At 39.7% G+C, this 19,733-nt stretch overlaps 1 long non-coding RNA gene and 1 pseudogene across 1 annotated transcript in view; both read right to left on the bottom strand.

Moving 5' to 3' along the window:
* LOC128590195 (uncharacterized) overlaps positions 1-19,733 on the bottom strand; it is a 119,983-nt gene that overhangs the window by 63,296 nt on the left and 36,954 nt on the right. The gene's annotated exons all lie outside the window — the stretch shown is intronic.
* Positions 7,437-7,736, bottom strand: LOC128590194 (10 kDa heat shock protein, mitochondrial-like; annotated as a pseudogene).

The following is a 19,733-nucleotide window of genomic DNA, read 5'->3' on the forward strand; positions in this document are numbered from 1 at the left end:
CCTGGCAAGGAAAAGAGTAGGACCTTCAAAATTAGAATGCTGTGCCAGGGAGAACTGGGAGAACTCAAACAACCTTTGTTCCCAAACTTTGGACCTTCTTGGCAGCTGAAGCTTTTTTACTTGTAAGGTTATTTCTCCTTTGTGGGAAGATGCTGAAACTCCCTGGTTTGAAGGATATGTCTTATAAGAGGAGACTGGTTCTCTCATATTCTACTCTCATTTTGCACTATCTCCAGATCTATAATTAAAGGCAAATTCTAGTATGTTTCAAGAGACCAATTACAAAGTGAAGTTCAGAAAGATATGGCTAAAGCATCATAGGAATTGAAGAACTTTGCTAATGTATCTGTGAAATGTGGGCCAGAACAGATTTTAAGAATGTTAAATGAAGAAGAGAAGGATCCAGTTTCAGACTGGTTGAACATACCAATAGCATTTAAAGAGATTCCAGATTAACTATTGTAGCTTGAGAAGCTGGGAATAATTTTCTTTGTTCTGCTAAATATTGATTGAAATCTAGACTCAATGGTAGCTCATGCAAAATGAAGCTGAGCTGCAAATCTCTTTGTAAAATGTAAAGGAATAAACTTTAAAATTTTAGGAGACAGGGAGCGCTGCCATAGATTTATCATATCTGACCCACCCACCCACCTCCACTGTATCTCCCCCAAATGGCCCAGAATACACTCTTCACAAAGGCCTCAGAGTCCCAAATCTATGAGGAACATATTTTACAAAGCATTTGGAGACTGTTTTTAGTAGACCAGGGATGATGGCAAAAGAGGCTACAGTTGAATTTGGCTTACGTGTTGCTTTGCAGACCAGGAGAAAAAGTCAAGTAGGTACTTCCTGACCTAGAGCAATTCTAGTGCCTCAGCTTCCCAGAGCACTAGGATTATAGGCATGAGCCATGGTGCCTGGCTTATGCCCGCCTCTTTTCCTCTAGTTTGAATCTAAAACTTCTTTTAAAAAAATAGTCTTTAAAAAAAGTCTATTAAAATTTTTCACATTTCTTTTTACTTTAAAAAAATTTAGCTACTAGAAATTAAGTGTTACGTGACCCCATCTCAGGGTGGGCAAGGGACTTGAAGAGAAACTTCTCTAAAGAAGACAGATGCACAATCTACAAACACATGAAAAAAAGCTCAACATCCTTAATCATCAGAGAAATACAAATCAAAACTACTTTGAGATATCACCTAACCCCAGTAAGAGTAGCCCACAAACAAAATCCCAAAACCAGAGATGTTGGTGTGGATGTGGAGGAAAGGGAACACTTCTACACTGCTGGTGGGACTGCACACTAATAACGTTCCTTTTGGAAGGATGTTTGGAGAATACTTAGAGACCTGAAAATAGACCTGCCATTCGATCCTATAATTCCTTTACTAGGTATATACCCAGAAGACCAAAAGTCACAATATAACAAAGACATCTGTACCAGAATGTTTATTGCAGCCCAATTCATAATTGCTAAGTCATGGAAGAAACCCAAGTGCCCATTGACCCACGAATGGATTAGCAAATTGTGGTACCTGTATACCATGGAATATTATGCAGCCTTAAAGAAAGATGGAGACTTTACCTCTTTCATGTTTACTTGGATGGAGCTGGAACATATTCTTCTTAGCAAAGTATCTCAGGAATGGAAGAAAAAGTATCCAATGTACTCAGCTCTGATATGAAGCTAAATTATAGCTTTCACATGAGGCTATAACCCAACTATAGCACAAGACTATGGGGAAAGGGCCAAGGAAGGGGAAGGGAGGGGGGAGGTTTGGTGGAGAGAGGGTAACGGGTGGGGCCACATCTACAGTGCATCTTAGAATGGGTATAGGCGAAACTTACTAAATGTAGAATACAAATGCCTACATATAGTAACTAGAAAATACCATGAAGGCTACGTTGAACAGTTTGATGAGAATATTTCAGATTGTATATGAAGCCCGCACATTGTACCCCTTGATTGCATTAATGTACACAGCTATGATTTAACAATAAAAATAAATAAATTAAAAAAAAGAAATTAAGTGTTAAATAATTACACATGTGGTTTCCTTTATATTTTTATTGGTAAGTGCCCATGTAAAGGATTTAGCAAAGGAATGGAAACCAAACCACACAGGGTGCGGACAATGTCTCTGTAGCTTGTTAATGTTGTCAGAATTACAGAGATGTCAGTTGCTTCACAAGTGTGTATGCCGCTGAACTTTCAGTTTTGCCAAAATAACTATCTATAAATTGGAATTTCACACTTTCCAAAAAATACTGGAATGATGATGATCTCTTCAAGGATAAGAACCAGGGACTAGTTTAGTTTTTAACACAGAACAAGTTATATTACTGACACTTGATTATTCTGCTTTAGAAATCAGGTGGATGAGAACTCTTCAGTACCACAGGGAAGGTATGGTGATTATGGGTCTTCTGGTGAATTGCTTTTTAATACTTTTTTACTTTTTTAATGCTTTTTTTTGAGACAGAGCCTCATTTTCTGCTTTTGGTAGAGTGCCGTGGCATCATAGCTTATAGCAACCTCAAACTCGGGCTCAAGTGATTCTCTTGCTTCAGCATCCCAAGTAGCTGGGACTACAAGTGCCCACCACAATGCCCGGCTGTTTTTAGAGATGGGGTCTCACTCTTGCTCAGGCTGGTTTCAAACTCCTGAGCTCAGGCGAACCACCTGCCTCAGCCTCCCAGAGTTTTAGGATTATAGGTAGGTGTGAGCCATCACACCCAGCGATCCAAAAATATTTACTTTGAAAACGTGAGCCTCAGGCGGCACCTGTGGCTCAAGGAGTAGGGCGCCGGTCCCATATGCTGGAGGTGGCGGGTTCAAACCCAGCCCCGGCCCAAAACCACAAAAAAAAAAAAAAAAAAAGAAAACGTGAGCCTCCTATCACTTTATCATATCTTTCCAATTTTATTTCACTATAAAATTTTAATTCCTCTACCTCTAATCATGAAGGTAGTGAAAGCAGAGTAGACAATGAGTCAATGGCATTCTCTATATGTAATATACAAAACTTAAGGTTGGCTATAATTACTTTTAATTGTATTCATTAAGTCAAAAGTTTCTACCTGACCTATACATCAGCATGACAAAATCTCAGTTAATGCCTTCCACATCAGAGACTAAGTAGGAATTCTAGGTTTTCAGAATTCAACAATTTCTTTAGCATCCTATGTTGGCGGGGAATTCTAATATAGTAAAACAACATGTCAAGATATAATCATACTATGGCTGCCTTGGAAATGGCAGAGAATATGACTGCCACAAACAAACGTCCCTAAAAGGATACCATACCTGTCAGCACCATAAATGTGAGGGATGATGCCCAGTTAGACAGTCTTCTCCTCCTGTGTTGATGGTATTCCCATCTAGTCAGAGTCCTTCTCTATTTCCTCACCTTCACCCCCATGTCAAAGTGACCATTTCATAGTGCCAATTCTATCTTCAAAATATCTCTTGACTCCTTCCATCTCTCAACCATGTTCAGGATAACTTTCCTATGTTATCCTGTTATTCTCATCAACTCTGTCTTGAACACCTGAGATAATCTTTCAGTGATTAGGTTGCCAGGCACCTATTAAACTGTTTCCATTTCCCACCCATTTTATTGAAGTTCCAAATGAAAACCAGAATTATTTATCTAAATATCCTAAAGATCTAAACACATCATTCCCCTTCTTGAAAGCTTTCCAAATGCTTGATCTTGATTACCTACGGGATAAAGTCCAAACTTAACACGATATTTAAGGTCCTTTATAAGGTGCTATATATTCTAATTTCAATTTACCTCTCTAGACTTATCTCCTGTCTTTCCTACTATACCTTACACTATGAACATCCAAGTTTTAAATGAAATCACACTATTAAAAATCTTGGATTTTAAAAAATTTGATAATAGGTGAGGGAAATGGGAGGATTCGTGTATGGTATAATAAAATTGACATTACTTAATTATGAAATCTATTACTTATGGAAAATTTATTCCATGTATTTCCTTTTGTTACTGAAGTAGGAATTCTTTTGAAAGCAAATGTCAAAATTAATTTGAATTCACTGTGGCAAAAATCAGAAATTATTGGCTTATGAATTCCAAAGAAGAGTTAAAAAGCCAACTCAAGAGATGGGCAGGGCTGCAGCTGTACCTCAAAAATAACTGGAGAGACTCCATTGCCATCAACAGTTCCTTTATTAATTGGCTGGCTCCTCTCTGCATGGTGTCTGCTATCACTGCAGACAGAATTTCCTCATGAAGCTGAAAAATGGACACCAATAGCTCTCCAAGCCAGTGTCTTTTAACAATCATCTGGCTGACTTTCTTAATTTCAATTTGAAAAATCCAAAGGAAGGCCTCTGATTGTACTGGCATAGGTCAGGTGCCTATCCTTGGACCTATCAAGTGTGACCAGGGGTGGCTGATCATGTAAGCAAGGAAAAGTTTTTGCAACAGCCACATGGCTGGTGGTGGGGAAGGGGGATACCAGTTCATAGAAAAGAGCTTTTCAGGAAGGCAATATCACAGATAACTGCTAGAATAGATTAATCCTTAAGAATTTTGATGGAGGCTTGGTGACCGTAGCACAGTGGTTATGGCACCAGCCACATACACCGAAAGCGGTAGGTTCAAACCCGGCCCAGGCCAGCTAAACAACAGCAACAGAAAATAGCTGGGTGTGGGCAGTGCCTGTGGCTCAAAGGAGTAGGGTGCTGGCCCCATATACCAGAGGTGGTGGGTTCAAACACAGCCCCGGTCACAAACTGCAAAAAAAAAAAATATCCTGGCGTTGTGATGGGTGCCTGTAGTCCCAGCTACTTGGGAGGCTGAGGCAAGAGAATCGCTTAAGCCCAAGATTTGGAGGTTGTTGTAAGCTGAGATGTCACAGCACTCTACTGAGGGCAACATAGTGAGACTCTGTCTCAAAAAAAAAAAAAAATTTGGTGGAAATAAACCAAAAGAACTAGCTCCATCGTTATAGACTTTTAGTGCCTACTTAGCCTATAAACTTGTATTTATAATCTGGTTATTCTAATTTTTTGGTTTGTTTTGTTTTAGGTATCTAATTGCATTGGTTCTAAATACTGGTAATTTTAGGCTAGATGCGGTGGCTCATGCCTGTAACCCTAGCACTCTGGAAGGCCAAGGAGGGTAGATTGCTTGAGCTCAGGAGACCAGCCTGAGCCAGGGTGAAACCCATCTCTAAAATTACCTAGGTGTTGTGGAGGGTGCCTATAGTCCCAGCTACTTGGGAGGCTGAGGCCACTGGAGCCTAAGAGTTTGAGGTTGCTGTGAGCTATGATGCCATAGTACTCTACTGTGGGTGACAAAGTGAGACTCTGTCTAAATAAATAAATGACAATTTTTTTCCCTAATAATCATAATTCACATTTCTGTTTTGTGGTTTATTTTATTGGCCCAAACTTCCAGAATTATATAAAATAATCATGTATAATATTACAAAGTTTTCATATATATGTATAAGTGAAGCCTAGTAGAGTAAGGAAGCAGGACAATTGTAACTCAGTTGAGTGACTATGTAAGTTCATACTGGAACGAGAAGGGAACTTAAAAATGTCAGAATTTGTAACAGTCATTATGCAGAGTATGGCCTTCCCAGGTTTTAAAACATGGAAACAATTTCATGTGGTTTGGTAAACTGCTGCTGCCCTGAGCTACCACCCTTTCTACCTCCTACCCCCAGAGCCCAACAACTAAAGGGTTTTCATGGTATAGGAGGGGGCTGTCTATTCTGATTGGTTCCTACTGGTTGTTTAATCTTTTGAGTATCAGTGATAATCAACATAATAATTTGATTGTATATTCCTAGTGGGATAGACCCTGGTACAAAAGATAAACCTGAAAAATTTTCAAATTGAATGACCAAATTGTCAGTAAAAATTCTCAAAGTATTAATGATGAAAAATATATAACTAGGCATTATCATCAAGGACAGCTAACATCATAAAAAGACAGACAAGCAGAAATCGCTACCTCCTATGAAGTACTTACCACAGCTTTATGAACTGTTCTTGCAATAATAAAGTAACAACAACAAAAACAACAAAAACCCCTTGAAATCAAATTAAACCTAGGTCTCACTAGCAATTTATGGATGATAAAGGGAAAATAGAAACACATTAACTGATGCCACAGGAAGGCAATCCGCAAAAACCAGCAATAAGAAACTCCAGGTTTTTTCAATATATAAGAAAAACAAAAATGGGGAGGAAGTTGAAGAACACACAGATTAAAACAGATTTAAAAGATTGTGAAGAGAGTGCAAGCACGCTGCCTGTAGCTCACTGAACTTCTGAGTTGCAGAAGAAGGGGGTAAAGAAGTCTTTTTTTTTTTTATTGTTGGGGATTCATTGAGGGTACAATAGACCAGGTTACACTGATTGCATTTGCTAAGCAAAGTCCCTGTTGCAATCCTGTCTTGCCCCCAAAAGGTGTGGCACACACCAAAGCCCCACCCCCCTCCTTCCTTCCCTCCCTCTGCTCTTCCTTTCAAGAAGTCTTTATTTATTCCTTGGCTGGTGCAGAGCAGACTGCCAGCAAATCTGCTGCGGTAAAACACCTGTGAAGCAACTAGCTACAAGAACCGCTTGCAAGAGTGCGCCCTCTGCTGGGAGGGGACCGCATGATTACAGGGCTGCTATGTGTGTTTACCAAACTTCTGACTGCAAATTTCCCTTCCAGTGTCTGGTGCCAGAAAACAGAACTTGGCTTCCAGAGCACAGCTACAGGTGTTTTGCAGAGGCAAGTAAGCCCTGTTCAGTTGACCTTTTTGAAGACATCAACCTATGTGGTATCCCTGTCAAATGTGTAACAATTATGGCAAAAGACATTCAGCTAGCAAAAAGCATATGTGGAGAACATGCTTAAGAATTCATTGTGATGCGAAGCATTTCATTACACGTGCACACACACACACAGACACACACACCACATGAATTCTCTTCTTTCTGATACTTGTAGTTCTAAATGTTAGATTTTTATTTTTTTTTTCTGATAGGGTCAAACAGTACCTAAGTACAATGGCTACAAGTGGAAAAATAGGAGGACAGAAATCAGGCCTTGGCACTTTTTCCATTTTCATTTGTCTGAATTTTTAATATTCAGGAATAATTTTTAAATTCAGGAACAGAAGGGTTAATACAAGTCAAAATGTTTCAGTGAATAAATTTTAGCCATTTGACTAACAATTATAAATAAATGTGTTAAAATTTTAATGACAATGCCAATACTTGGCTTTTTAAAAAACGAGTAAATTTTTTATTTTTATTTTTCAGCAGTATAGATATCATCAGTTTGTTTTTTTTATGAAAGAGAGACATAGAAATTATTTACATGATGAAAGATTTCAGAACTTCAGTGGATGGATGGGCAGTCAACGCCATGTCGACGCCATTTCAACAGTGATTTATTTCAGTCTACATACTTTCCAAAACTGTCACCATGTCTAAATAAGAAATAATCCTTGTCATCTACAATTACTTTGGTGACTCCATATTCTGGGAGACCTTATCTCTAACTTTCAACTAACTGGTTAAATCTCTCCACCCTTTCCTTTAGAGCCTTATCCAACAGCTACCATTGTTGTTTGCAATACATTCCAGTAGAGATTTTTCTGGAGATAATGCCTCCTTGGTTACAGTTTCAGCTGCACACCTTTCAACCGATACGATCAGAGAGGAGAAGAAACTTTCTCAATGCTTGGCCTGCCATGACTCCTGCTGCCACTGCAGCTCCTATTCTGCTCTTGCACAGCTGTTGCAAGGAGAGGCCCACAAGCCGTAAATTTTTTTGATAACAAGTAATTAATGTTAGTAGCATTTATTTTTGTAGAGACAGAGTCTCACTGTACCGCCCTTGGTAGAGTGCCGTGGCGTCACACGGCTCACAGCAACCTCTAACTCTTGGGTTTACGTGATTCTCTTGCCTCAGCCTCTGGAGCAGCTGGGACCACAGGCGCCCGCCACAACGCCCGGCTATTTTTTGTTGTTGTTTTTGCAGTTTGGCCGGGGCTGGGTTTGAACCCGCCACCCTCGGCATATGGGGCCGGCGCCCTACTCACCGAGCCAAAGGCGCCGCCGTTAGTAGCATTTTTATCATTCTATCCATTTGCTATACTTTTCTAACTCAGTTGTCCTACATGCAAATTAAGTACATGTTTTTAATGTTATCTATCTTTTGTACTGTTCCTGTAAGTTTGCTACTAAAATACTTTGAACTATAAAAAGAGAGAAAAATCAGGAAAATTTAAACACTGGATATTGATGATAATAAAGAATTATTATTTAAGTATGCTAATGGCATTGTGGTTGATTTTAAGATTTCTTTCCTTTTCATGATAAATGCTGAAATATTTCAGTATTCAAGTAATGCATGTGGACTGCTTCACAAGAGTCTAGTAGGGACTGGGGTGGGGAGGACAGTGGGTTGGTATAAATGAAGAGTGGCTATGAAGTGATGATTGTCGTGGCTGAGGAATGGGTCACTGTACTATCTCTCTATTCCTATGAGTGTTTAAAATTTTCCATAATAAAAAGCCAACAAATCCTGTAACTTATTGCCTCCGGAGATCAAATAATTAAATTCCTTTATAGTTGAAAAAAATTAAGGTCTAAAGAATTCATTCAGTAGAAAAAGCAAGGGCTTTGGGGTCTCACTCTATACTAGCTACATGACCTGGGGGAATCACTTAACTTTTCTGAGCCTCATTTTAGTATAATGAGGCTAATAGCAATTTTCATGAAGGGTTTTGTTAGAATGAAAATAGTACTTCTGAAGTGCCTAGTATAGTGAGCAGAGTAGATACTCAGTACGTGGCAACTGTCACTATTATTGAAATGATTGGCCAGGCATGGTGGCTCACATCTATAATCTCAGCACTTTTTTTTTTGTTTCTGCAGTTTTTGGCCAGGGCTGGGTTTTGAACCTACTATCTGTGGTATATGGGGCCTGCGCCCTACTCCTTTGGGCCACAGGCGCCGCCCTATAATCTCAGCACTTTAAGAGGATGAGGCAGGAGGATCACTGGAGGACAGGAGTTTGAGGCTTCAGTGAGCTATGAAGACATCGATACACTTCAACCTAGGCAAAAGAGTGAGGCCCTGTCTAAAACAATAAAACAAAAAGAAAGAAAAGTGTCTAAGATCACACAGCTTGTAGTGGTGGAGCAGATCTAGAGCACGGATTTCCTGATGAACAGTTCTTCCATATTAGGTTATTTCTTCTGAGTCACTGGCTTTATATAAACACCAGTTAAAATGAAGAAAAAAAGAAACACCTAAATGGAAATTAATTAACAATTGGCCAGAAGTGGTTTTATTGGAAAAAATTTGTTTCTATAGATATGATATCAAATCTTCGATAATGGTATCAATCTAGTTTCTCACCTAGCAGACATGGTCTGACTATACCCTTACCCATTTCCACATGTGATTCTATGAGGGCTGGTTTAAATCAAAGAAAGTTGCATTGGGAGGCTTTCTATTTTTTTTTTTTTTGGTAGAGACAGGGTCTCACTTTATGGCCCTCTGTAGAGTGCCGTGGCCTCACACAGCTCACAGCAACCTCCAACTCCTGGGCTTAAGCGATTCTCTTGCCTCAGCCTCCCGAGTAGCTGGGACTACAGGTGCCCGCCACAATGCCCGGCTATTTTTTGGTTGCAGTTTGGCCAGGGCCGGGTTTGAACCCGTCACCCTCGGTATATGGGGCCGGCACCTTACCGACTGAGCCACAGGCGCCGCCCAGGCTTTCTATTTTTTAATCTGTAACAAAAGGCCCCATATGCAACACAATTAACTACAGAGGGTAATCTGGTTTGACTGAGGCCACTCTGCTGGATAGGGGCAGAAGTGAGATTAGAAACCGCATTTCCAGGTTTATATGTTTGGTCTCAGTGAATATATTTTTAGAATTTTAAGCATAAGGGAAGATGATTTCCACTACAAAGCATACAAAGCAAGGTATTGTCCTTCTAAGAATCAACAATAAGGGGCGGCACCTATGGCTCACTGAATAGGGTGTCAGTCCCATATACCTAGGGTGGTAGGTTCAGATCCAGCCCTGGCCAAAATGCTGCAACAACAACAACAAAAAAATTAAAAAAATTAAAAAAAAAGAATCAACAATGAGGAATGTGCAATTTATCATCACATGGACTATTGCTCTTTCTCTCTCTTTCCTTCCTTCTTTCCCTTCCCTTCTCTTTCTTTCTTTTTTTTTTTTTGTTTTTTGAGACATAATTTTAACAGATGCCCTCTACCAGATGCTTCTAGCACATTAAAGTTCTTTTCATCTTATTTGAGGAAAAGCTGTGGGGCTTTAAACAGAAACATACTCAATGTAAATATTTATTGGCATTATTCAGTTTGTTCTCTACTTTGATAAGCCACTCTATTTTTATCTTCTTCCCTCAGTAATTTTTGAAACCTTTCATAACAAGGGAAAGGAACGAAAATAGGAAATCTTTATTCCCTGTACTTCTCAGTAGGAATGAGGGAGAGTATATGACAGAATTGATGAATGGAAATAAGACTGAAGGACTTTACTCCAGTCACTCTGCTATTATACCAATAAAAAAATCAATTTCTTTTAATAAACGCCTATTCTAGATAGGTGATGCTGAGGACACAAAGATGATTTAGACACTGTATCAGTTCAGTGTATCTGCCTTTAGGGAGCACAGAGTTTAGTAGGTTAGGTAGATGGGTATCAAAACAACTATAATAAAACCAGAATGTAACTGCTAACCAGGGTAAACATGAACTGCTTTGGCAAGGAGAAGCTCTAACAAGAGGAGACAGGCTTTTGGAGAGAAAGTGGTGTGTCACTGGGGCCTTGGGGGATCTTACTGCAGAAGATTGAGCATCAGAATTCAAGATTTGTCACTCTAAGATTGCTGGTGGTTCCAGTAGATAAAGGAATGAGAAAAGAAAGGGGGTGTTCTGAGAACCCTGGTATGGCTGTAACTGCCAGCTCCAGTTCCTCCTAAGAGTTCTTTCTTGCCTTTCGAAAATAAAATGTAAGAAGGAAGAGGGTAAAAATAATCAAACCAAACAATTAAAAGAATAACAATACAGAGGATACCACAGAACAGGATAGGTTCTTTTTTTTTTTTTTTTATTGTTGGGGATCATTGAGGGTACAATAAGCCAGGTTACACTGATTGCAATTGTTAGGTAAAGTCCCTCTTGCAATCATGTCTTGCCCCCATAAAGTGTGACACACACCAAGGTCCCACCCCCCTCCCTCCATCCCTCTTTCTGCTTCCCTCCCATAACCATAATTGTCATTAATTGTCCTCATATCAAAATTGAGTACATAGGATTCATGCTTCTCCATTCTTGTGATGCTTTACTAAGAATAATGTCTTCCACTCCCATCCAGCTTAATACGAAGGATGTAAAGTCTCCATTTTTTTTAATGGCTGAGTAGTATTCCATGGTATACATATACCACAGCTTGTTAATCCATTCCTGGGTTGGTGGGCATTGAGGCTGTTTCCACATTTTGGCGATTGTAAATTGAGATGCAATAAACAGTCTAGTACAAGTGTCCTTATGATAAAAGGATTTTTTTCCTTCTGGGTAGATGCCCAGTAATGGGATTGCAGGATCAAATGGGAGGTCTAGCTTGAGTGCTTTGAGGTTTCTCCATACTTCCTTCCAGAAAGGTTGTACTAGTTTGCAGTCCCACCAGCAGTGTAAAAGTGTTCCCTTCTCTCCACATCCACGCCAGCAAATGCAGTTTTGAGATTTTGTGATGTGGGCCATTCTCACTGGGGTTAGATGATATCTCAGGGTTGTTTTGATTTGCATTTCTCTAATATATAGAGATGATGAACATTTTTTCATGTGTTTGTTAGCCATTTGTCTGTCATCTTTAGAGAAAGTTCTAGTCATGTCTCTTGCCCATTGATATATGGGATTGTTGGCTTTTTTCATGTGGATTAATTTGAGTTCTCTATAGATCCTAGTTATCAAGCTTTTGTCTGATTGAAAATATGCAAATATCCTTTCCCATTGTGTAGGTTGTCTCTTGGCTTTGGTTATTGTCTCCTTAGCTGTACAGAAGCTTTTCAGTTTAATGAAGTCCCATTTGTTTATTTTTGTTGTTGTTGCAATTGCCATGGCAATCTTCTTCATGAAGTCTTTCCCCAGGCCAATATCTTCCAGTGTTTTTCCTATGCCTTCTTGGAGGATTTTTATTGTTTCATGCCTTAAATTTCAGTCCTTTATCCATCTTGAATCAATTTTTGTGAGTGGGGAAAGGTGTGGGTCCAGTTTCAGTCTTTTACATGCACACATCCAGTTCTCCCAACACCATTTATTGAATAGGGAGTCTTTCCCCCAAGGTATGTTCTTGTTTGGTTTATCAAAGATTAGGTGGTTGTAAGATGTTAGTTTCATTTCTTGGTTTTCAATTCGATTCCAAGTGTCTATGTCTCTGTTTTTGTGCCAGTACCATGCTGTCTTGAGCACTATGGCTTTGTAGTACAGACTAAAATCTGGTATGCTGATGCCCCCAGCTTTATTTTTGTTACAGAGAACTGCCTTAGCTATACGGGTTTTTTTCTGGTTCCATACAAAACGCAGAATCATTTTTTCCAAATCTTTTTTTTTTTTTTTTTTTGTGGTTTTTGGCCGGGGCTGGGTTTGAACCCGCCACCTCCGGCATATGGGACCGGCGCCCTACTCCTTGAGCCACAGGTGCCGCCCTTTTCCAAATCTTGAAAGTACGATGTTGGTATTTTGATAGGAATGGCATTGAATAGGTAGATTGCTTTGGGAAGTATAGACATTTTAACAATGTTGATTCTTCCCATCCATGAGCATGGTATGTTCTTCCATTTGTTAATATCCTCTGCTATTTCCTTTCTGAGGATTTCATAGTTTTCTTTATAGAGGTCCTTCACCTCCTTCGTTAGGTATACTCCTAGGTATTTCATTTTCTTTGAAACTATGGTGAAGGGAGTTGTGTCCTTAATTAGCTTCTCATCTTGACTGTTATTGGTGTATACAAAGGCTACTGACTTGTGGACATTGATTTTATATCCTGAAACATTACTGTAGTTTTTGATGACTTCTAGGAGTCTTGTGGTTGAGTCTTTGGGGTTCTCTAAGTATAAGATCATGTCGTCAGCAAAGAGGGAAGAGTTTGACCTCCTCTGCTCCCATTTGGATTCTGTTTATTTCCTTGTCTTGCCTAATTGTATTGGCTAGAACTTCCAGCACTATGTTGAATAGTAAAGGTGACAGAGGACAACCTTGTCTGGTTCCAGTTCTAAGAGGAAAAGCTTTCAGTTTTACTCCATTCAGTAAAATACTGGCTGTGGGTTTGTCATAGATAGCTTCAATCAGTTTTAGAAATGTGCCACCTATGCCTATACTCTTCAGTGTTCTAATTAGAAAAGGATGCTGGCTCTGGCACTCTACCCAGGACAACAGAATGAAACTCTTGTCTCAAAACAAACAAACAAACGAACTGGCTCAGCACCTGTAGAACAGCGGTTATGGTACCAGCCATGTACACTGAGGCTGGCAGGTTCAAACCCAGCCTGGGCCAGCTAAACAATGACAACTGCAACAAAAAATAGTTGGGCGTTGTAGGGGCACCTGTAATCCCAGCTACTTGGGAGGCTGAGGCAAAAGATGACGCCATGGCTCTCTACCAAGGACAACATAGTGAGACTCTATCTCCAAAAAACAAACAAGCAAACAAACAAACAAAAAAACCTAGAGGACTAAGAGATACTAACTATAAAACAAGAAGAACAATTACTTAAATATCAGATGGATTTCTGTTCTGGAGAAGCTCAAATGAATGTAAGAACTATATTAATAAAAAAAAAATAGCAGGCCTAAAAAAAAAAAAAAAAAAGAAAAGGATGCTGGATTTTATCAAATGCTTTTTCTGCATCTATTGAGAGGATCATGTGATCCTTATTTTTGCCTCTGTTAATATGGTGGATAATGTTTATGGACTTGCGTATGTTAAACCAGCCTTGCATCCCTGGGATAAAGCCTACTTGATCATGATGAATGACTTTTTTGATGATAAGCTGTAATCTATTGGCTAGGATTTTGTTGAGAATTTTTGCATCTATATTCATGAGTGAGATTGGTCTGAAATTCTCCTTTTTGTTTGGGTCTTTTCCTGGTTTTGGTATCAGGGTGATGTTTGCTTCATAGAATGTGTTGGGGAAGATTCCTTCTTCCTCAATTTTTGGAATAATTTCTGCAGTACAGGAATAAGCTCTTCCTTGAAGGTTTGATAGAATTCTGGAGTGAAGCCATCTGGACCAGGGCATTTTTTGGTTGGAAGATTTTTTATTGTTTCTTTGATCTCAGTGCTTGAAATTGGTCTGTTCAGGAGCTCTATTTCTTCCTGGCTGAGTCTAGGGAGAGGGTGTGATTCCAAATATTGATCCATTTCTTTCACATTGTCAAATTTCTGGGCATAGAGTTTCTGGTAGTATTCAGAGATGATCTCTTGTATCTCTGTGGGATCAGTTGTTATTTCCCCTTTATCATTTCTGATTGAGGTTACTAGAGATTTTACTTTTCTATTCCTCATTAGTCTGGCCAAGGGTTTATCTATTTTATTTATTTTTTCAAAAAACCAACTCCTTGTTTCATTAATTTTCTGAATGATTCTTTTGTTTTCAATTTCATTGATCTCTGATTTGATTTTGGATATTTCTTTTCTTCTACTGAGTTTAGGCTTAGATTGTTCTTCTTTTTCCAATCCCATAAGATCTCTTGTGAGATTGTTGATGTGCTCTCTTTCTGTTTTTCGAATGTAGGCATCTAAAGTGATGAATTTTCCTCTCAAAACTGCTTTTGCAGTATTCCAGAGGTTTTGGTAGCTTGTGTCTTCATTGTTGTTATGCTCAAGGAAGTTAATGATTTCCTGTTTTATTTCCTCTTGCACCCATCTGTTATTTAACAGAAGATTGTTAAATTTCCATGCCTTTGGGTGGGGTCGAGCATTTTTGTTAGAGTTGAGTTCCACCTTTAGTGCCTTATGGTCTGAGAAGATACAAGGTAAAATTTAAATTCTTTTGATTCTGTTGATATTTGTTTTGTGTCCCAGGATATGATCAATTTTGGAGAATGTTCCATGGGGTGATGAGAAGAATGTATATTCTTTATCTTTGGGATGGAGTGTTCTATATGCGTCTGTCAAGCACAGTTGTTCGAGGGTCTCATTTAAATCTCTTATATCCTTGTTTAATTTCTGTTTAGAGGATCTGTCCAGCTCTGTAAGAGGAGTGTTAAGGTCCCCTGTTATTATGGTATTATCAGATATCATATTGCTCAGACTGAGTAAGGTCTGTTTCAAGAATCTGGGAGCATTTAAATTGGGTGCATAGATATTTAGAATTGAAATGTCTTCTTGTTGTATTTTTCCCTTGACCAATATAAAGTGACCATCTTTGTCTTTTTTGACTTTAGTCGCTTTAAATCCACATGTATCTGAAAATAAGTTTGCAACTCCTCTTTTCTTCTGAATTCCATTTGCCTGAAAAATTGTCTTCCAACCCTTGACTCGGAGCTTTAATTTGTCTTTTGAAGCCAGGTGTGTTTCTTGCAGACAGCAAATGGATGGCTTGTGTTTTTTAATCCAGTCAACCAATCTATGTCTCTTCAGTGGGGAATTCAAGCCATTAACATTTATTGAGATAATTGATAAGTGTGGTAGTATTCTATTTGTCTCTTTTTGTGAGAGTCCATTGCTTAGTTTTATCTTTTGCATCAGTGTGGAGGTTAGGTTCTGTCCTTTAATTTCTGAGTTCTTACTTTGCTGCTGATCCATTGTGGTGGTCAGTGTGCAGAACAGTTTGAAGTATTTCCTGTAGAGCTGGTCTTGTTGTGGCGAATTTCCTCAATGTTTGTATATCCATAAATGATTTGATTTCTCCGTCAATTTTGAAGCTTAGCTTAGCAGGGTACAGAATTCTGGGCTGGAAATTGTTCTGTTTAAGTAGATTAAAGGTAGATGACCATTGTCTTCTTGCTTGGAAAGTTTCATTAGAGAAGTCTGCAGTCACTCTGATGGATTTGCCCCTGTAGGTCAACTGGCGCTTACTTCTGGCAGCTTGCAGAATCTTTTTTTTTTGTCTTGACTTTGGACAGTTCATCACAATGTGTCTTGGAGAAGCTCGGTTAGAGTTGAGGCGACCTGGGGTCCGATAGCCCTCTGAAAGCAGTGTGTCAGAATCTTTGGTGATATTTGGGAAATTTTCTTTCATAATGTTCTCTAGTATGGCTTCCATTCCTCTGGGGCATTCTTCTTCCCCTTCTGGAATTCCTATAACTCGTATGTTGGAACGCTTCATAAAGTCCCATAATTCTGACAGTGAACGTTCTGCTTTCTCTCTCTTCTTTTCTGCCTCTTTTACTATCTGAGTTATCTCAAAAACTTTGTCTTCTACCTCTGAAATTCTTTCTTCTGCATGGTCTAACCTGTTGCTGATACTTTCCAATGCATCTTTAAGTTCCCTAATTGACTGTTTCAGTTCCTTCAGCTCTGCTATATCCTTTTTATATTCTTCATATCGTTCATCTCTTATTTGATTCTGTTTTTGGATTTCCTTTTGGTTATTTTCTACTTTATTAGCAGTTTCCTTCATTGTTTCCATCATTTCTTTCATTGTTTTCAACATGTGTATTCTAAATTCCCTTTCTGTCATTCCTAACATTTCTGTATAGGTGGACTCCTCTGCAGTAGCTACCTCATGGTCCCTTGGCGGGGTTGTTCTGGACTGGTTCTTCATGTTGCCTGGAGTTTTCTGATGATTCTTCCTCATGAGTGATTTCTTTTATCTGTTTCCTTGCCCTAATTTTCCTTTCACTTCCTCTTGCTCTTTAAGTTCTCGTGCCTGTGGACTAAGGGTTATAGGACCAGTAGGGTGAGAAGGTTGAAGAGCAAAAAAGGGATGAAAGAAAGGAGGACGGAGTGATAAGAAAAACAAAGAAAAATAGAGAAAGGAGGGGGGTAGGTAAAAGGAATATTGATAAAGAGAAGAGAGGCACAGAAAGAGGGAGACAGAGCAATATATGTGTACAGTAGGGTACTTTGATACAACCTTAAAAAAAAAACCCACCTTCTGGGGGTGCCCAGTTGGGTGGTTCCCTTGAGGTCAGCAGCTCTTTGCTAACCTGATCAGACACAGTACCCAACCTCCACCAAGTAGAGAGGAAAGACAAAAATGCTATAAATCAAACCAAAACAAGCAAACAGAAAACTGTACGGGATAAAATTGGGTGGAAAACCAAATAATAGCGGTAGAAACACTAACAAAAATGAAGTTCTAATTATTGAAATAGGCAGCAATGGGAAATTATAATTAAACTAGAAAAATTGAGAAAGAAAAAGGATCTGTATGGAAAAGGTTGAACTTAAAAAACAAAACAACAATCAACAACATCAAAATAAACAAAAAAAACAACTAAACCAAAAAAAAAAAACAAAAACACAACCAAAAAGAAAGCAGTATGTATATGTTATTGAATATTGTCTGGGCAACACGTGGTCTTCTGGGGTATGAGATGTTAATCACAGTTCTGATATGACTGCAGGCTGCTAATTTCTCAAACCCCAGCAGGTAGACACCCTAAATCTCTCTTCAGCCCACTTAAAAGGCACTTTGAACTTGTTCACTTGCTGAGCAGAAGCTTTCCCGGGGAAGTGCTTGTTGCTGGAATCACTGCTGAAGTGGCTATCCACTTACCCTGTGTGCCAAAACTGGTCTCCCTCTGCCCCTGAGGGTTAGGGCTGCAAGGCGGCTCAGACCCCACCCTTAGGCTACTTGGTTGCTGGGTTACCAGCTCCCACCCACGAGCTTGCCGGGGCAGATCGTTCACAATGACTCCCTGTGACCCAGAGCCAAACACTATTAGCTCCGTCTGGCTCAGCGGCTCAGACTGGGGCCCTAGACAAAGGCCATAGTTCTCCGCACTCCCACTCAGGCTCTCCCCAAGGCAGTTCAACCGAGTGCCAAGTCCAAAGACACCAAAACAGTTCACAGGTAAGGCCTTTCTGGTTTGCAGTCTCGCTGCTACTGAACTTACAGTTGCGGGCGGGTTTAGACGGATTGAACAGACGCGACCACTTGCTGGTTTTCCACTGTTTTAGTCCTCCTCTTGGGGTCCAGAAGTCTCTCGCTGACTCCCTGTATCCTCTCAGGGGTGATGATAGGCAGATCCCACCAGCCAGAGATACCTGGAGTCCTATCTCCCCAGACTCATGGTGCCCAGATGCAAGGAAGCTGTTACTCGGCTGCCATCTTGCTCCACCTCCCCACTTTTCACCGAGGATAGGTTCTTATTATTCCAGAGCCCATGTGTCAAGGAAGGGGCTATGTGTATCCCTAAGTGAATGAGGCCTTCATTTCAACAAATAGGTAGTGAACAACCCCTTGTGCTGGGTAGTGGGATAGATGCTGGGGACAAAGCAGTGAACAGCCATAGTTCCTGAGTTTTATATTCTGACAAGGGAGATAGTCTTTAAACAATGACTTACCACATAATCATAGCTGTAATGAGCAGTGGAAAGAATTAAAGATGCTAGGGGGACATCTAACAGTTCTGGATTTCAGGGAAGACTTTCTTGAAGAAGTAACATTTGAACTGAGTGCTGAAAGAAGGGTCAGAGTTCAGGGGCTGGGGTTAGGGTTGAGGGTAGGGGAAGAGTATTCACACAATGGTGGTAGGTTCAGCGTGGGTACCCCCTGAAGAGTGAGAAAACTAAGTGTCACTCTAGCCCAGGTGACTGACTGAGACTCTGTCTCAAAACAAAACAAAACAACAAAAAACCTGTCAAGAGTCCAGGCAAAAAATAAGGGTGACTTGTACAGAAAGGTTTGGAGGAAGAAGGCAAGATCTGAATATAAAGCATGGGTTGACAAGGTCAGCTGGGGTGTGTGTGTGGATTTTCCATAGAAGTTAAGTGGAACCAGAAGGACCAGATTTTAGATTAGCAGTTCTATACACTTCCAGTTATACTTTTTTCCTCCATGCCAGAATCCCCATGCTCTCAGACCAAGCCTAAAGACAGACCAGAACTGCAAGCATCAGTCATCTTTTCCTAATCCCCACATACTGAAACTGTGCAAGATATGGCTTGTGGGGTTACGCCCCAAGCATTCTCAATCCTTTCCCAGAACCTTCTGCTCAACTTTAAAGACAGACAGTAAGCAAGGATATGAGGAAGACAAAAAAGAAAAGAGGAAACCCATAATCGGCTAGAACGAAAAGGAAAATGAGTAAATATGGGTTAACGGTACTGAGTTAAAGTACAAGTTCTTCAGGCCTTCCTGTTTTGGGAAGAGTTGAAATAACCTTCAGAGAGAATCTTAGCTGCAACTATGTTGGAAGCTTTTATCTGCTGGAGAAATGCTTAGTAGTACTAAGGATTGGGCAATGTAGTCACTTACTAAATTTTGGTTGAATTGAAACATTAAGTATAACAGAAGTCTTGAGGGCTACAAGTACTTAATGCAAATTTATTTAGAGACTCCAACTGCTAAAATTTCATTACAAAAAAGAGAAGGAAACAGAGAGCAGATAGGGGCTTGGCTGAAGGTTGTGGAAACAGGAAATTTGTGCCATGTGAAGCAAACTCTGGGCCAGGAGTTGTAGTAATTACTAGGTGACCCTTTACAAGTCTGTTTTTGTATTCTCTCTTTTAAAGTAAGATTATGTAAGATGG

The sequence above is a fragment of the Nycticebus coucang genome, chromosome 7 (genome assembly GCF_027406575.1).
Source record: "Nycticebus coucang isolate mNycCou1 chromosome 7, mNycCou1.pri, whole genome shotgun sequence".
Taxonomy (NCBI): Eukaryota; Metazoa; Chordata; class Mammalia; order Primates; family Lorisidae; genus Nycticebus; species Nycticebus coucang.